Source organism: Dipodomys spectabilis, unplaced genomic scaffold (assembly GCF_019054845.1).
Source record: "Dipodomys spectabilis isolate Male_0828 unplaced genomic scaffold, ASM1905484v1 ptg000039l, whole genome shotgun sequence".
In the NCBI taxonomy this organism is placed as follows: domain Eukaryota; kingdom Metazoa; phylum Chordata; class Mammalia; order Rodentia; family Heteromyidae; genus Dipodomys; species Dipodomys spectabilis.
Window position 1 is genome coordinate 4,470,759 of NW_024870716.1, and position 17,059 is coordinate 4,487,817.

The 17,059-nt window shown below is 37.7% G+C and overlaps 1 protein-coding gene across 5 annotated transcripts in view; it reads left to right on the top strand.

Moving 5' to 3' along the window:
• Positions 1-17,059, top strand: part of Nell2 (neural EGFL like 2) — a 340,654-nt gene that overhangs the window by 77,709 nt on the left and 245,886 nt on the right. The gene's annotated exons all lie outside the window — the stretch shown is intronic.

Consider the following 17,059-nt stretch of genomic DNA (forward strand, 5'->3'; position numbering starts at 1 on the left):
CAGCATGCCCAGTCTATCCTGAATTGTCATTAGATCCAACAAGGAATTCACTAATGGGCAGCCACTGCCTGGAAACAAGTCTAAGTCAAGTTGCTAGAGAAAAAAAAAAAATGACACCTGTAATGAGCTATACAGTGACATTGCAGCCACTGTGTTGAAACTGGAAACCTAATCACACAACTTTGTTGGTTTGGACAGATGAGACTAATGAACCTGCTATGGATTCTGGGGGTTTCTGAAGTGAGCCTAGAAAAGACAGAAGTAGGAAGGGCAGACCATCACAGCATGTCAGAATTGGCAGAGGGTTTGAAAGTCAAACCTGGGTGCGGAAACGTAGCTTCAAACACTGTGGCTTAATTATGCAACTACATCAGAAGGCTTGGGTTTGCTGTGAGCAAAGGCTTATTTGGTCTCACTCTGAAATGCTGGTTTTGGATGGTCTTCTTTAAGTAGAGGCTTCATTAAAAATTAAACCCCCTGCTTCATGGGAACACAGTGAAAGAAGATTGTTGTTTCTCCAGCCTATTCTACATTTAAACTGAAGACAATAGGCCATGCTGTTGCTGACCATGGTACTTTCACTGTTGGAAAGGCACTTGGGGCTGGTCAAAGGGGTTCTCTTGTACATCTCATTGTTGCAATGGGCCAATCTGTATCACTATTTAAACATTTTGCTTTTTCCCTTCCCCTCCCCAAATTATACCAACATCAAATACAGTGAAAACAGGGACAAGACACTAAGTTGAAAAACAAACTTTACAATTTAGGTAGGGTGGTGGTAGGGGCCTTGGGGGTGTAGTTGAGGAGGTGGGAGCGACGGAATGATAGGGGAAAAACAAAGGAGGAGTCAATAATGCTGGAGAAGAAATGTACTCATTACCTTGCTCATGTAACTGTAACCCCTCAATACAGTATTTTCACAATAAAAAAAACTTATTTAAAAAAAGGGGTTCTCGCATCATTACTAAATTTTATTGTAAAGGTGATGTAAAGGGTTATAGTTACATGAGTCAGGTAATGAGTACATTTCCTTTTGAACAGTGTCCCCTACTCTCTCATTCATTTACACTCTCAGATTTTTTCCCTCCCGATTTCCCTCCCCCGAAAGTTGTATAGTTCATTTCCAACATAGTGTCCAGTGGGTTTCACTGCTGAATTGGCTTACCCTTTGTCCCACTATGTCTCTGTTTCCCCTCCTCCTCCTCAAATCAGATAAACTTATATACAAGGCTTATAGACAAGGGTACAGAAGGGAATAAACCAAAGGAAAAAGGAAAGAGGAAAAGAAAAGGAAACAAGAACTGAAAACAATATAATAAAAAAGCAACTTCCATTTCTTGGAGTTCATTTCGATAAGCATCATTTTATATGACCTTATGCACATAGCTGTCGACCCCTTGTGATCCTCCCCTAAGAATATCCTCTTTTGCCAGGCACCGGTGGCTCATGCCTATAATCCTAGCTACTCAGGAGGCTGAGATCTGAGGATTGTGGTTCAAAGTCAGCCCAGGCAAGAAAAGTCTGTGAGACTCTTTAATAAACCACTCAGAAAACCGGAAGTGGCACTGTGGCTCAAGTGGTAGAGTGCTAGCCATGAGCTGAAGAGCTGAGGGACGGCACCCAGGCCAAGTTCAAGGCCCGCGGCTGACAATATATCTCCTCATTTGTTCTCACTGTGTGGATGTTTAGATTACTGTTTAATTAATCATGTCCAGGTGTAATTGTTTGTCTTTTACTATTTATTGGGTTTATGTGTAGTTTTATAGGCACATTCTAGTTATTACAAATGAGGGAAGCCATGCAGCTTATGTTTCTTAGGGTCTGACTTACTTTGTTTCGTATGATTTTTCCAAGTCTTCCCATTTCCCTACGAATGTAATACTTTCTGATGGAAGCATAGAATTCTGTTGTATATATACCACATTTTCTTGATTCAGTCTTCCTCTGAGGGGCGTGTGAGTTGATTCTGTATCTTAGCTATAGCCTGGTCAATTGGATAAATGTCCAGGAGTGGGATTGCTGAGTCATAGAGAAACTCTATGTTTAGTCTTTTGAGGAACCTCCATACTGCTTTCCAGTATTGGAACAAGTGATTGAAAAGTTTATATTCCCACCACCAGTGCAGTAGAGCTCCCTACTGGTCACATCTCTGCCAGCATGTTATTGTTAGTTTTTTTGATAATAGCCATTCTAACTGGGGTGAGGTGGAATCAGTATTTTTTTGTATTTTATTGTTTCACATATATATATTTATGAGTTTTTCTTTATTTATATTTATTGTAAAAATATTGTACAGCGGGGTTACAGTTCCATGAGCAAGGTAATGAGTGCATTTCCTATCGAGCATTGTTACCCCCTCCTTTATTTTTCCCCTACAATCCCTTTCCTCCCCACCTTCCCACTCCTCCGGCCTTACAGTTTTCTGAAGCTGTATTTTGAAAAAGAAAGAATAGAAGACAAGGCAGTAATTGTAAGACATCGATTCATTTACCCATTTGCTCAAGAATTATAGAAGAAGGCTAATAAGTGAAAAGAGTAAAGGCTCACTGAAAAGAAAAACAAGTGAATTTATCAGTACAAATAAGGGAGAATGTTCCTCTCAATTGAAAAAAAGCCTCTTTTTGCTGCATTTTTCTAAACTGTAGTTACTTCAGGATAAAGCTTTCCTGTTGTCACTTGGTGCATATTTCGTTCATCTCCAGTTAATCACCAAAAAACCCAGAGGTGGAGCTGTGACTCAAGTGGTAGAGCATTAGCCTTGAGCAAAAAAGCTCAGGGACTGTGTCCAGGACCTGAGTTCGAGCCCCAAGACTAACACATGCACACACATATACACACAACAAATATATATATAGATAGGTGTATTTATACATATATTGCATATATTTATATTTTAATGTATATATTATATATATACACACCTGGCTGAATGGTATAGTGTATCATATTTCTTTTTTCTTTAAAATAATCTTGAGTGTGTGCAAGTGGCTCACACCTATAATTCTACCTATTCAGGAGGCTGAGATGTGAGGTTTATGGTTTGAAGCCATCAAAAGAAGGAAAGTACATGAAACTCTAATCTCCAAATAGCCACAAAAGTGGAGTTGTGGCTAAAGCAGTAGAGTACCAGCTTGAGTAGGAAAAGCTCTAGGACAGCATCTAGGCCCTGAGTTCAAGCCCCAATACTGGCACTTAAAAATAAAATGAAATAAAATAAATCTTGGGGTTTAGTTACATAAATAGCTTTTTATGAGATTGTCATTAGAATTTTTTTGATATCTGAGTATTATTTATGCTTTTAATTTTGAATGCTTTGCAAATAACATTTATAGAAATAATTTATGGCAATAGCTTTGCAAATAAATATAAACCTGTCTTGTAGTTTACCATCAACTTCTGTATTAATAAATCTGAGGTAAAATGAATGAGATTTTTTTCTCCTGTCTGAATATTAATTATTATACATTCTGGGTGCGTAAGAATATATTTGTGTATGAGGTTGATAAAATGCATCTTCATGCTGGTGAGGGCTTGTCATATAGTAAGCCATTTTTCTTTTCTGACATTAGCAAGTAAAAATTAAACTTGCTGGCTAAATATTTGCTTGGCTTAATGGTTCTGAACTAAGAGATGACTTTGTTTATTATGGGTGAAATTAACAGACTCACATAAAAGCTACTATACTGTCTACTTTCTGGTTGCACTTTATTTAATAAATAACATTAAAGATAATAGGCTTTATAAATTAAAAATTCAAACTCCATGTTTTATGTAATTTATAAATCTTTACTTAGATTTTATCTCTAAAAGCGTTTCTATATCCTTACTTATCTCTAACAAAAATTGCTTCTTAATGTGTAGTTTCATACTTCCCTTATTATTAAAAAATTGCAGTATAGCCAGACACTGGTGGCTTATGCCTGTAATCCTAGCTACTCTAGAGGCTGAGATCTGAGGGTCAGGATTCATAGGCAGCTTGGTAGGGAAAGTCATAAGACTCTTATCTCTAAGTAATCAGCATAAAACCAGAAGTGAAGCTAAGGCTTAAGTGTTAGAACCCTAGCCTTGCGTGAAAAAGCTAAAGGACAGCGATCAAGCCCTGAGTTCAAGCCTGTGTACTAGTACAAACAGAAGTTGTAATACAGTCCTAGCAAGCCTAAGCATACATACATTATTGAGCAGGCATGGTAAGGTACTCAGCAAGAGATTAAGGTAAAGGTATGACTCACTGGACAAACTGGATAGTTTATATATGTGCCAATAGGATATTTTACATATGTGTGAATATATGTGAACTGATAGAAAGAAATGAATGCTTTAATGTATGAAGATTATCTCAAGAAGCACACATCTCCAGTTATGCAGCACCAATGAGCCTTTCTTCTTTCCCTGCCAGCCAGTTTTCCACTCTTTCTGCAGGTCTACCAGCTGGATTAAGTGGCTGCAGCTTCTGCAGCTGATAGACTAGCCAACCCTAACATCCATCCTGCTACACATTTGGGGCATTTACCTCCCTGGATGGGGCCACTGAGGACCAGAGTTAGTTCCTGGCCTCCACTGCATTTGACCATGTCTTGTCATCAGATCCTAGATAGCTTAGATCTCTTCTCAGCAATCCTCTTCTTTTCCAGAGAACAGAGTACCAGTGTTGTGTGGTTGTGTAGTCAAGTGTATTGAGGAATAAGCCTCCAGACTTGTAAGAAATCAACTTGGGTGTGTCTGCTTGAATATTTTCATGTTTCTTATTTCTGCATTGCCATGCCAATTTCTTTTTCTTTATTTCATTATCTTTAAGTGAAAAAGAGTTTCAATTCAACATGTTGGTTTACAAGTACAATTCATCTTGATCACCCCTTCCATCATTCTTCCCCATCTCTTCCAACCTCACCCATAACCTGGTTCCATTTTCACATATGTACATTGTTATAATGCCTACATTCACCCACCTTTTCTCTCTCTTTCTAAATGGTAGTGAAGAGAAGTGTTCATTAGAAATAATTGGCCCGTGTATCTTTGACCTGTGTTCTAGTGTATGTTACATTCAGCTTTATTAGATATTTTTCTGATGATTAGTTTTTTGTTTCTGAAATACATTTTCTTTGCATAACGAATGGAAAGTTTGGTGTCATTTTAGTTCTTTTACTTTGCTAAAAATTTGTGACTTTATTATTTTATCTATGTGGGGAAACATTCATATGTACAAATTTTAGAGGGCCATTCCCGATTCTTATTTCTGTGCCGTTGTAAGCTTGTGATGAATTAGGTGATTTATCACCTAATACCATATTTCATGTGGAAGCAGCTCATGAATGAAGATATTTAAAGGTTTTAACCTAGACTCCCTTTTGGGGATGAGGATGAGCAAACCCATCAAATATAATCAAATTCTATTGAATATAATATTCTTTAGGCAGTGAGAATGTGTTCTTGTTACTCTTCATGGTAGATAAAGCCTTTAATTAAATGCAACATCATTTATGATTGTAACTGACCTGAGAATTCCATTTTGTCTTTATGAAAAATTTTGATTCTGAATGCTACTCAATTATGCGTTTATTACCTGGTTATTTTTATTAGCTTGCTTTTTATGTGTTCTATGTTTAACATAAATTTTTTATTATCTTGAGATAAGATAGTCCTGTTATTTATTTATTTAGTTGTTTGTTTATTTATCTATTAATTTATTTTGTGCTGGACCTAGGGCTTGAACTCAGGGCTTGAGTGTTGTCCTTGAGGTTTTTTTTTTTTTTTTCCCTTGAGGCTAGTGCTCTATCACTTGAGCCACATCTCTACTTTCAGGATTTTTTTTTTTTGGTAGTTAATTGGAGAGAAGAGTTGCACAGACTTTCTTGCCCAGGCTGGCTTTGAACCATAATTCTTAGCTCTCAGCTTCCTGAGTAGCTAGGATTACCAATGTGAGCCATTAGTGCCCAATTTGATAATCTTGCCTTTTAATGACATTTTTTAAATTTATTTTTTTGGTGGATTCCTTGTCTGATTATGGAACTCATCTAAAATTGGTTCTAATGTAGGTAAGAAATGAGGTGGAAAACATTTTTTGAAATAGGTAACTAGTTATTCAAGCACCAATTACCTTTGTCAACTCTCATCTGAAATGAAATCTCATAATTTGTTAAAAATAATTCCTGAGCTCTCTCTTCTTGCCATCAATTGGTTAGATTTTGTACCAGCTCCTACATAGCAACTTGTTCACATTCTAGATTTTTTAGTGTATTCATCTAAAAATGCAAATGCAAAAATTAGCATTTTAAAAACAATTTATTGAAATGTACACATGGATCACATGGTATCTGTGTAGCAATCCATACACTTTTAGTACAAAACAGTCACAACAGAAAAAGCTAGCTGTTTGAAGGAATTACATCATTGGAATTCTCTCCTGTAAGGACAGTACTTTAGACAGTATGCTTATGTATGTATGTATCTGACCCTGTATACATTTTCATATATGTTTATAATTTAGAGCTCACTTCCACATAGGAGAAGAAAAAGTCTTATTTCACTTAACATATTTTTTCCCACATCCCTTTAAAAACGTTGCAGTTTCATTAGCAAAATGACTACTTACCCATTTTCTTCAATAGTGTTTCAGACAATTTGCTTTGTTGGCAAGGTTCAATATTTTTCATGTGTTTTAATGGGCTACTCATCTTATTCATGTGATAAATTACCTGATTTTGTAATTGTCCAATTTTCTTTTTATTCTTCTTAATTTAACAAGCTCCGTTCAATAAGGATCTTAACTTGTTATATATCATCTGTGTTTTCCATTTCCCTTAAGGTCTTTCTGGCATTTTTTTTGTGTATTAACTTTTTAAAAATTAATCTGTATTCAAATCAATCATTTCCATCTCATAAAAATTCAAGAAAAAGAAAACTTTAACAATCATGCATAAGAAACTTGAGATCCAATATATAAAGTAAAGCAAAATATTATACATAGTTTTGAATGTTTTTTTTGTCTGTGTGTGCCGATACTGGGGCTTGGGCCTTGGCACTATCCCTTAGCTTTTTCTCCTCAAGGCTGGATTTAACATAAAACTTCTAGCTTTTTTTCTGGTTAATTGATGATCAGAGTTTCATAGACTTCTCTGCTTGGGTTGGCTTTGAACCATGATCCGCAGGTCTCAGCTTTCTGGGTAGCTAGGATTACGGGTGTGAGCCAACTGCCCCTGGCTCTGAATCATTGTTTGAAGGAAGATTATTTTATTGATATTCTTCATTGAATGATGAAGTTTTTGTCACTTGACTCACAGAGAGGGTGGTTATTTCAAGACAGTACTTGACTTCACAAAAAATGGTATCTAAAGGCATAAATGGAAATATCGATGAATAGCTTTTTACTCACCTTGGAGTATCCAGAAAGAGGAAAACAGGACATCTAGATTTAACTTTCTGTTTTAATGGAAGGCCCATTTTAATATCAAGTAGTTCTGCCTAATTAAAATGTATTGATGTTTTGGACTTAGATGTTGATATGTTCATCCTGTCTTTAGCTGATGGTCATTTTTCCAGTGACTGCCCTTTTCCCACAAGTCTGTAGCATACCTCAAATCTCGGTCAGTGCTGAGCTGGGCCCTATTTTACGCTTCAATCTTTTTGTTAACTTCTGTGAGGAAAACACCCTGTTCTGATCACTGTAATTTTATAAGATCTGATTTCTTTTCTTTTCTTTTCTTTTTTTTTGTCGCTCATGGAGTTTGAACTCTGTCCCTGCGCTCTTCAGCTCAAGGCAAGCGCTCTACTTGAGCCGCAGTGCCACTTCTGGTTTTCTAAAGTTTTATTGGAGATAAGAGTCTCACACACTTTCCTGCTTGGGCTGGCTTCAAACCAGATCCTCAGATCTCAGCCTCCTGAGTAGCTAGGATTACAGGCGTGAGCCACCAGTACCCAGCAAGACCTGATTTCTTACAGCTCAAATTTTTTGTTGAATTCCTTTAAAAAATTTTTTGATCTTTGAAATTTTATTCTTCTGTGAAAAGCTTAGAATTAGTTTCCTCAGTTTTATGAAAAAAATATCTTATTGGGATCTGTATTGGAATTGTTTCACATTTATATATTAATATGCGATAGCATTTTTATGACAGTTTTCTTTTTCAGGGCTATGGTGTGTTTCTTTCTTTTTTCCTTTTTTGTGTTATCTTTATCATTCATGATATGGCAAAGCCTTTATTAGATTTATAACCAGGATTTTTATAGTTTGTGCTGTTAACCAGGTAGGATCTTTATTTTCTATGATGTCTTCTAATTTGCGAAAGATTTTTTTTTTTTTTTTTTTTGTCAGTCGTGGGTCTTGAGCTCTGGGCCTGGGCCCTGTCGCTCAGCTCTTCAGCTCAAGGCTAGCTCTCTGCCACTTGAGCCACAGCACCACTTCTGGTTTTCTGGTGGTTAATTGGATAATAGTTTTCTGGTGAATAATAGTCTCACGGACTTTCTTGCCCAGACTGACTTTGAACTGTGATCCTCAGATCTCAGCTTCCTGAGTAGCTAGGATTACAGGCGTGAGCCACCGGAGCCTGGCTGGAAAGATTCTCGATTTCTGTATTACTAGAAAAATGAATTTGGTTTTATATAAAAAGTAACATTATCTATACTACTTAAATTGCTTTGCCCTTAATTTTGTGACAAAAAGTTGCAGTATTTGGATGAAGCTCAGATTACAACAGCAACATTTTCACTTGTATCATCAAACTTTAATTTTCTTTTCTCAGTCTGTTATATATTGATATGCATAGAAGTTTCATAATTTTTCTCAAGATGAACGTTGAGGGTTGTTTTAATATACTTTAGTTCTTTAGCAATAAAACACTTCTCTTTAGTCTTCTGCTGTGAAAACTAAACTTTTCAGCTCCTTTATCAGTTGCTCAAAGTAATTTTATGGAATACTTATTGAAAATTACAATGGCTTGGGTGCCAGTGGCTCACATCTGAAATCCTTAGCTACTTGGAGGCTGAGAATTTAGTATTACAGTTTGAAGCCAGTCAAGTCAATAAAGTCCTTGAGACTGTTATTCAATTAACTGGCAAAAAGCCGGTGGCTCAGTGGTAGAGCACCAGCCTTGTGTGAAAATTCCAGGAAGTATCCTAGCCCTGAATTCATACCCCAGCACTGGCACAGGGAAAATAAACAGTTACAGCAATCCTTCTACTATTTATTACCAAAGAAATTGAGTCCATCTTATGTATGTATGTATGTATGTATGTATGTATGTATGTATGTATGTATGTATGTATGTGTCAGTCATGGGACTGGAACTCTGGGCCAGGGTGCTGTTCCTGATCTCTTCAGCTCTAGGCGAGTGCTCTGCCTCTTGAGCCACAGTGCCACTTTTGGTTTTCTGGTGGTTAATTGGAGATAAGAGTCCAACAGACTTTCCTGCTGTCTTTAAACCTCCATCCTCAGATCTCACCCTCCTGATTAGCTAGATTACAGGCATGAGCAACCAGCGCCTGGCTGAGTCCATCTTATTTTAACTTGATTCATTGTTTCCTTTAGTTATAAAGTATGTACCTTTATAAAATTCCTGATAAAATATTAATGTGTCCTCATTGACAGTGGGACTATTTCCACCACTTAAGAAATCCTATTTCCCTTGTTGAATACACTTGAATTCCATTGATTTTGGAGCTACATCTTATATTTTTGTGGTTGAAACCATGTATTGATTTGTTTTATAACAGCTGAATAAAGCCATTCATATTTTGCCTCATTTCTCAGTATTTTTTATCCACTGAGCATTTTGAAAGAATTGGATTGATATGCTATTATTTTTCCTGTAGACTTAGGATTTGGTTCTTTAAAACTCTAGATATTACAAAAACTTGTGTTTGACTATGCAATGGCACATTTTTTAGGATATTATCTAGCTCATAGAATAAGCAAACTGTTGATTAGTTAGCCTTTAAAAATTTAATTTATCTAGAAAAATGATTAGGTTTAGCACCATAAAGAGAAATAAGATAGGTGTTTTGGGCGAACTATAAGGCAACAATTTACTTTGCAAATGACTTCAGCTTTAAACTACACATTTACACAACTGTAAACTTCACACACACTTCAAAGCATTATATTTAAAATAACTTTCTGCTATTACATTATCTGTGAAATGATTTTAGTTTGTTAAATGTACAGCTTTTAGAGTACTAATATTATTGAAGTTTTAAAAAATGTATTTGCTAGTAAGTTATCACTATCCCTGAATTGATAGTTTCAGAATAATGTTTTCCATTTTTACTGCTTATTTATAAGAACTCTTCATTTAATAAGGACATCAGCAGTCTGCCAATCATATAATAAGCAGTATCTTTCTGAGGCAAATGTTTACCTTTCATTAAAGAAAAAAAATTTTTTTTTGTAATATTCGCAAACAGCTGCGTGCTGGTAGCTCACGCTTATAATCCTGGCTACTCAGGAGGCTGAGATCTGAGATCTGAGGATTGAGGTTTGAAGCCGGCTCAGGCAAGAAAGTTTGTGAGATTTTTTTTTTAATTTAAAAAATTTTTTTTTTTTTTGAGTCCGGTTGTGGAGCCTGAACTCTGGGCCTGGGTGCTGTCCCTCAGCTCTTCAGCTCAAGGCTAGTGCTCTACCACTTGAGCCACAGCGCCACTTCTGGTTTTTTTCTTTTTGCTTATGTGGTGCTGAGGAATCGAACCCAGGGCCTCATGCATGCAAGGCAAGCGCTCTACCACTGAGCCACCTTCCCAGCCCCAGTTTGTGAGATTTTTATCTCTAATAAACTACTTAAAACGTCAGAAATGGAGCTGTGACTCAAGTGGTAGAGTGCTAAACTTAAGCAAAATAGTTTAGGGATAGTGTTGAGGCCCTGAGTTCAAACTGCAGACCAACCGCAAACCGTTAGCACCAGGCTTGACACTCTAATTTTATTACAATATTCTGTTCTCATCAGAGGTTCACATCCACTGCCCATTCACACCCATTAGATTGTACTACTTAGTGATGTGAATAATGTGAAAAGATTAAAAGTTGACACTCAGCTTTACTTTTTTTTTTTTTTTTTTTGGGTCCGGCTGTGGGGCCTGAACTCTGGGCCTGGGCGCTGTCCCTCAGCTCTTCAGCTCAAGGCTAGCGCTCTACCACTTGAGCCACAGCGCCACTTCCGGCTTTTTTCTTTTTGCTTTATGTGGTGCTGAGGAATCGAACCCAGGGCCTCATGCATGCAAGGCAAGCGCTCTACCACTGAGCCACCTTCCCAGCCCCACTCAGCTTTACTTTTATGTTCATTTCCTGGTAATATAAAATTTGAGGGATAAGTATTTTTGTAAAAACATATTCCTAGAAAATTATAAGCCAAACTTTTATATCTCATTTGAAATGCATATTTGAATTCCCATCATTAACATTTTAAAATTAATTGCAATATCTTACCCTGTTGAGATTGATTCATGTATTATGAATGAAATATAGAGAAAATAACATCATTTTTACACAAGGGTGATTTGTTTACACTGTCTACCTTCCTTTTGGTAGATTTTTGAAAACAACATTTTGGTTCTGGACGTGGGCCTGAACTTTTTTTGCTCAAGGTTAATACTCTACACTTGAAGTATAATTCCACTTCCAGCTCTTTGGTGGTTAACTAGAGATCAGAATCTCATATACTTCCTTGCCTATGCTTACTTTGAACCGTGATTCTCAGATCTCAGCCTCCTGAGTAGCTAGGAATACAATGTGAACCTCTAGAGTCTGGCCTTGATAGCTTTTTGTATACAGTATTACATTTATAAAACTAGAACATTACAGTTACTTTAAAAAATAAAATTAGAATATATATCATGTATGTTAGAGCCAAATTTTTCAGAGGGGCTTTTAATTATTGCCCAAGATCTGACTATCCTATTTATGGTTTTATTTAGTTATTGTTCAACAACAAATGAAATAGATTCTTAGTTTTCAGTATTTCTGATGGGTTAAAATGCATTTTCTTTATTTCAAACATAAAGCTTGATGATTTTCCATTAACTAGTCAGTGAAATAAGTACATGACAAACATCTTGCAATCTCTAGCATTCTAGAATTCACAGTCTCTGAAAAGAATTTTGTTCAAACAGTAAGGAAAAACGTACTTATCCTGAGGCTTTCCATTTGTAAGTAGATTCAAGAATCTAGAAACTGGACACGGGTGGCTCACACCTGGAATCCTAGCTGCTCAGGAAGCTAAGATCTGAGACTTGCAGTTCAAAGCCAGCCCCATCAGGAAAGTCTATGAGCTTCATATATCCAATTAACCAGCAAAAAGTTGAAAGGGTAGCAGTGGGTTAAGTGGTAGAGCGCTAGCCTTAATCAGAAAATCTTAGGGACAGTGCCCAGGCCCAGAGTTCAAGACCCATGCCCCGCGCACACACACATACACACACAAAGAGAGTGCAGAATCATATGGGCTAATAACTATGAAAATAATATAAATATGTCTTGTGATGTTAAAACAAGGGACTTTGCAGAGTTATAGGAATTATCGATACAAAAAAAGAAGGTCTGCACTGAGGGAAGAATCCATCATCCCAAGTAGAGTCAGTGCAGGGAATGAATGAAAATGATGAAGATGCAAATTGTTTGAGGGAGCGGGCCCTCCTTACCTCTCTACCCTCTGGACTGGGTGCCGAGCTTGCCTTATCAATGGATAATTGGCATTTCCTGGATAAATTGCTGATTGAGGAGTACAGAATGTCTGCAGTTGTCAGGTCTTTGGTAATGGATGGAATCCTGAGTTCATCACAGTATTTGGTTTCTGTCATGTCTTTTCAATGCTTACCCTGGGTCAGGGTACTTCTCTATGATCTTGTATGGATTATTTTCATTGAAATACTCATCAGAATCTTGAAAGTAGGGATCTTTTTTGTTTTGTTTTTTTAAATCCCTGATAAAGACCTGGTGTGCCCTGAAAAGTTATGGCTCACCTATCAGGCTTCCCTGTGAGTGCTAGAACCAGAATTTGAACCAGGCTTCTTGGCATCTCTGCCCATTCTCCCAATCATCATCTTTACAACATCTCTGTCTGCTTGTTTAGAGTCATGTCAGAACCTTCCTACTTCCTTCAAAACTCAAGAACTAGCTGGGTTGCTTGTGGCTTACAGCTGCAGTTCTAGCTATAGAGGAGGCTGAGATATGAGGATCGTGGTTCAAAGCCAGCCAGGACTGGAAAGTTAGTGAGACTCGTGTCTCCAGTTAGCCAACAAAAAGCTAGAAGCGGAGGTGTGGCTCATTGGTAAAATGCTATCCTTGATCAAAAAACATAGGGACAGTGCCTGGGCCCTGAGTTCAAGCCTCAGGATGGGCTCAAAAACAATAAACAGTGGGGAGGGGTGGGGGAGAGGAGAGGATGGGAAGGGTTGGGAAGGGTAAACAAAGGAGGAGGCTACAATGCTTGATAAGAAATGTACTCATTGGGGGGCTGGGAAGGTGGCTCAGTGGTAGAGCGCTTGCCTTGCATGCCTGAGGCCCTGGGTTCGATTCCTTAGCACCACATAAGCAAAAAAAAGAAAAAATAGCCGGAAGTGGTGCTGTGGCTCAAGTGGTAGAGTACTAGCCTTGAGCTGAAGAGCTGAGGGACAGTGCCCAGGCCCAGAGTTCAGGACCCACGACCGGACCCAAAAAAAAAAAAAAAGAAATGTATTCATTGGGGCTGGGAAGGTGGTCCAGTGGTAGAGTGCTTGCCTTGCATACATGAGGCCCTGGGTTCGATTCCTCAGCACCACATAAGCAAAAAGAAAAAAGCCGGAAGTGGCACTGTGGCTCAAGTGGTAGAATGCTAGCCTTGAGCTGAAGCGCTGAGGGACAGCGCCCAGGCCCAGAGTTCAGGCCCCATGACCGGACCCCCCAAAAAAAAAGAAAAAAAAAGAAATGTACTCATTATCTTGCCCATGTAATTGTAACCCCTCTGTACAGTATTTTCACACACAAAAAAAAATAAACAAAATCCTTCAAGAACTAACACAATTGACTAATTATTCTTGCTTTCAGTATCTTTTGAAGAGAATAACACATTTTTTCCCCTTATTGGACTTTTATTTTTTTAATCTAGAATTTTTTTAACCTCAGAACTTTTCTTCTTCCCTATTCTTTATTTCAACAGTGTCACCGTGGCCTATTGAATTTGATACAATATAAACAAAGCTGTCAAGGTCTTCATGATTGCAATTTTTCTAGTTGCATTTTCATCAAAAGTTCATGGGGTAACTGATTTTCCTAGTTTTTAGGCATTTCAATAATAGGCTAGAATTTAGGATCAGGTGGGTACTTTTGGTTTTTGTGTTTTTGTTTTTTTTTTTTTTGTGGGTCGTGGGGCTTGACCTCTGGGCTTGGGCACTATCTCTTAGTTCTTCAGTTCAAGGCGAGCGCTCTGCCGCTTGAGCCACAGCGCCACTTCCGATTTTCTAGTGGTTTATTGAAGATAAGAGTCTCAAGGACTTTCCTGCCTGGGCTGTCTTTGAACAGTGATCCTCATGTCTCAGTCTCCTGAGTAGCTAGGATGACAGATGTGAACCACTGGTGCCCGGCGGATCAGGTGGGTTCTGTTTGCTCTACCTAGAGTTGTCTACTAGAGTTAATTAGGAGCTCACTAAGAGCAAAAACAACCACCTGGTGGGTGACCCTCAAATTCTCTTCCCTTCTTGCTTGACTCTTCCTCATACTGAACATTAGGGGACACAGACACAATGACCCACGAAGCTTGTCAAGCAAGCAGATGCTGCAGTTGACATTGTAGTGTCCCTAGTGACCGATCCGTTCTTTTCAAATCCAGTCTGCCTAGAACTGTAAGCTGTCTTACATGCATGGGTTCTTTTGTTTTATTGTCTGACCATCACTTCAACACGTTACCTGCAAAGCTCTGAAAATCCTAACACAAGCTAAGCTTCATTGGCCTAAAGGATTTCTATCGATCTTCAGGACCTTGGAAGAGGCAAATTGCTAACTTAAGAGAAGAGTTTGAAACGAGATAAAACACTGCTGCATAAAACCCATAGGACATTAAAGCTCTTAGCCACTCTAGATGGGCACATCTTGAAGAATGCCATGAATTATTCTTTAGGTGAAAGTGACAATAAAAAGATAACATGTATTTTTATTTTTTTATTTTTATTTTTTCTGTATATATTTTTATTGTAAAAATACTGTACAGAGTGTTACAGTTACATGAGTAAGGTAATGAGTATACCTCCTCCTTTGTTTTTCTCCTACCATCCCTTCCCTTCCGCTTCCCCAATTCCCTCCCTCTTCCCCAAGTTGTAAGGTTCATTTTCAACATAGTGTCTTATACATCTCATTGTTACAATGGGACAACCTGTATCCTTATTTCAAAATTTTGTTATTTCCTTTCCCCTCCCCAAATTAGAAAAATGTATATACAAGATGCAGGGCACTGGAATCAAATACAGTGAAAACAGGGGTTATACCATGGAGGGAGAACATACCAAAAAAAACCCCAAAAAATCACATTGTACATTATAAATACATTAAAACAACAGCAAGAAAGATAAAACCACTTGTGTCCCTATCTTGGGGTTCATTTCACTTAGCATCATCTTATATGGTCATATGTACATAGCATTTGACCTTTTCTAAAAGCTACCATTTTTAAGAGTATAATTTCCTAAAACAACCCAAAACTTAACTTGTTCCATGAAAGTGTGTAATTGCACATATACTTTAACATACCTGCAAACCCATTTATAGATATGGAAATTAATGAGAACAGTAGTATATTTGCTTGAGAACACACTACAAGACACACACTTCAGTGAAGTTCAAACTACAAAGATTTAATTCACTTGTAGGTTAATTGTTTTTCTGTGCCAGTCTAGGGCTTGAACTCAGGGGCTAGGTGCTACCCCTGAGCTTTTTTCCCTCAAGGCTAGCACTTCAGCCATTGCTCAACTTTCAGCCTTTTGGTAATTAAAGAGTCTCAAGGTGTTTTCTACTTGATCTGGCCTTGAAGTGTGATCCTCAGATCTCAGCCTTCTGAGTAGCTAGGATTACAGGGGTAAGCCCCAGTGTCTGGTTTGTAGACTTTCTTTTAGGAGACAGTGTAGACTGGGGATATGGTTCAGTGGTAGAATGCTTGCCTAGCCTTTCTTGCAGGTGCAGGGTACTGGGTTTGAGTCCCAGCATTGTAAACAAAAACAAACAGAAAACAATCTCTTACTACTTGTTCTACTTCCTTACCTTGATTTTCCCCATAGATTTTTATTATCATGTAGCCCATTTTATAAATTTCCCTCATTTAATATAATCTAATAAGCAATGAGTGTAGATGCCATGTGAATTTGCGATTACACTTCTAATAATTTATCCCAAGCAGGTAATTATTATGCACTTACATAAAAAACTGTGTTAATAGTCAATAAGTTACCTCCATTCTATTAACAATGAATAAATGGAAACTAATAGGAAAACTGTAAAATGTAATGGGAATAGTAAATACATTTTGATGCAGCAATAGGAAATTGGTTATTAAATGAATTATTCAAAACTATACATCTGTCCAAAGGATGTGGTTCTGCTTTTATTGTCATGGGAAATCAGTGTGTTTAAGTGGAAGATGTTGAAGAGGATGCCTGGTGCCAGGCACAGGCTTGTATTCTTAGCTACTCAGGAGGCTGAGCTGTGAGGATCACTGTAAGAAGCTAGCTTGTCCAAGAAGGTCGGCGAGACTCTTATCTCCAGTTGACCAGCAAAAAGCTGGAGATGGAGTTAGGGCTCAAGTGATACAGTGCTTGCCTTTAGCACAAAAGCTCAGGGACAGTGCCCAGGCTCTGCGTTCAAGCCCCATATAGGGCATTAAAAAATTGAAAAGGATAAATACAAAAATCTTAAACATGTCAACATAAAACATCTTAAACGTGGTGCTGGCATTAGTGATTCTAATTTTCCTGCCTCAAATCCTTATGCAACTAGCCATATGTCTAATCTTTCTTTTTTATTGTGAAAATACTGTACAGAGGGGTTACAATTACATGGGCAAGATTAAAATGAGTACATTTCTTATCAAGCATTGTAGCCTCCTCCTTTGTTTCCCCTTCC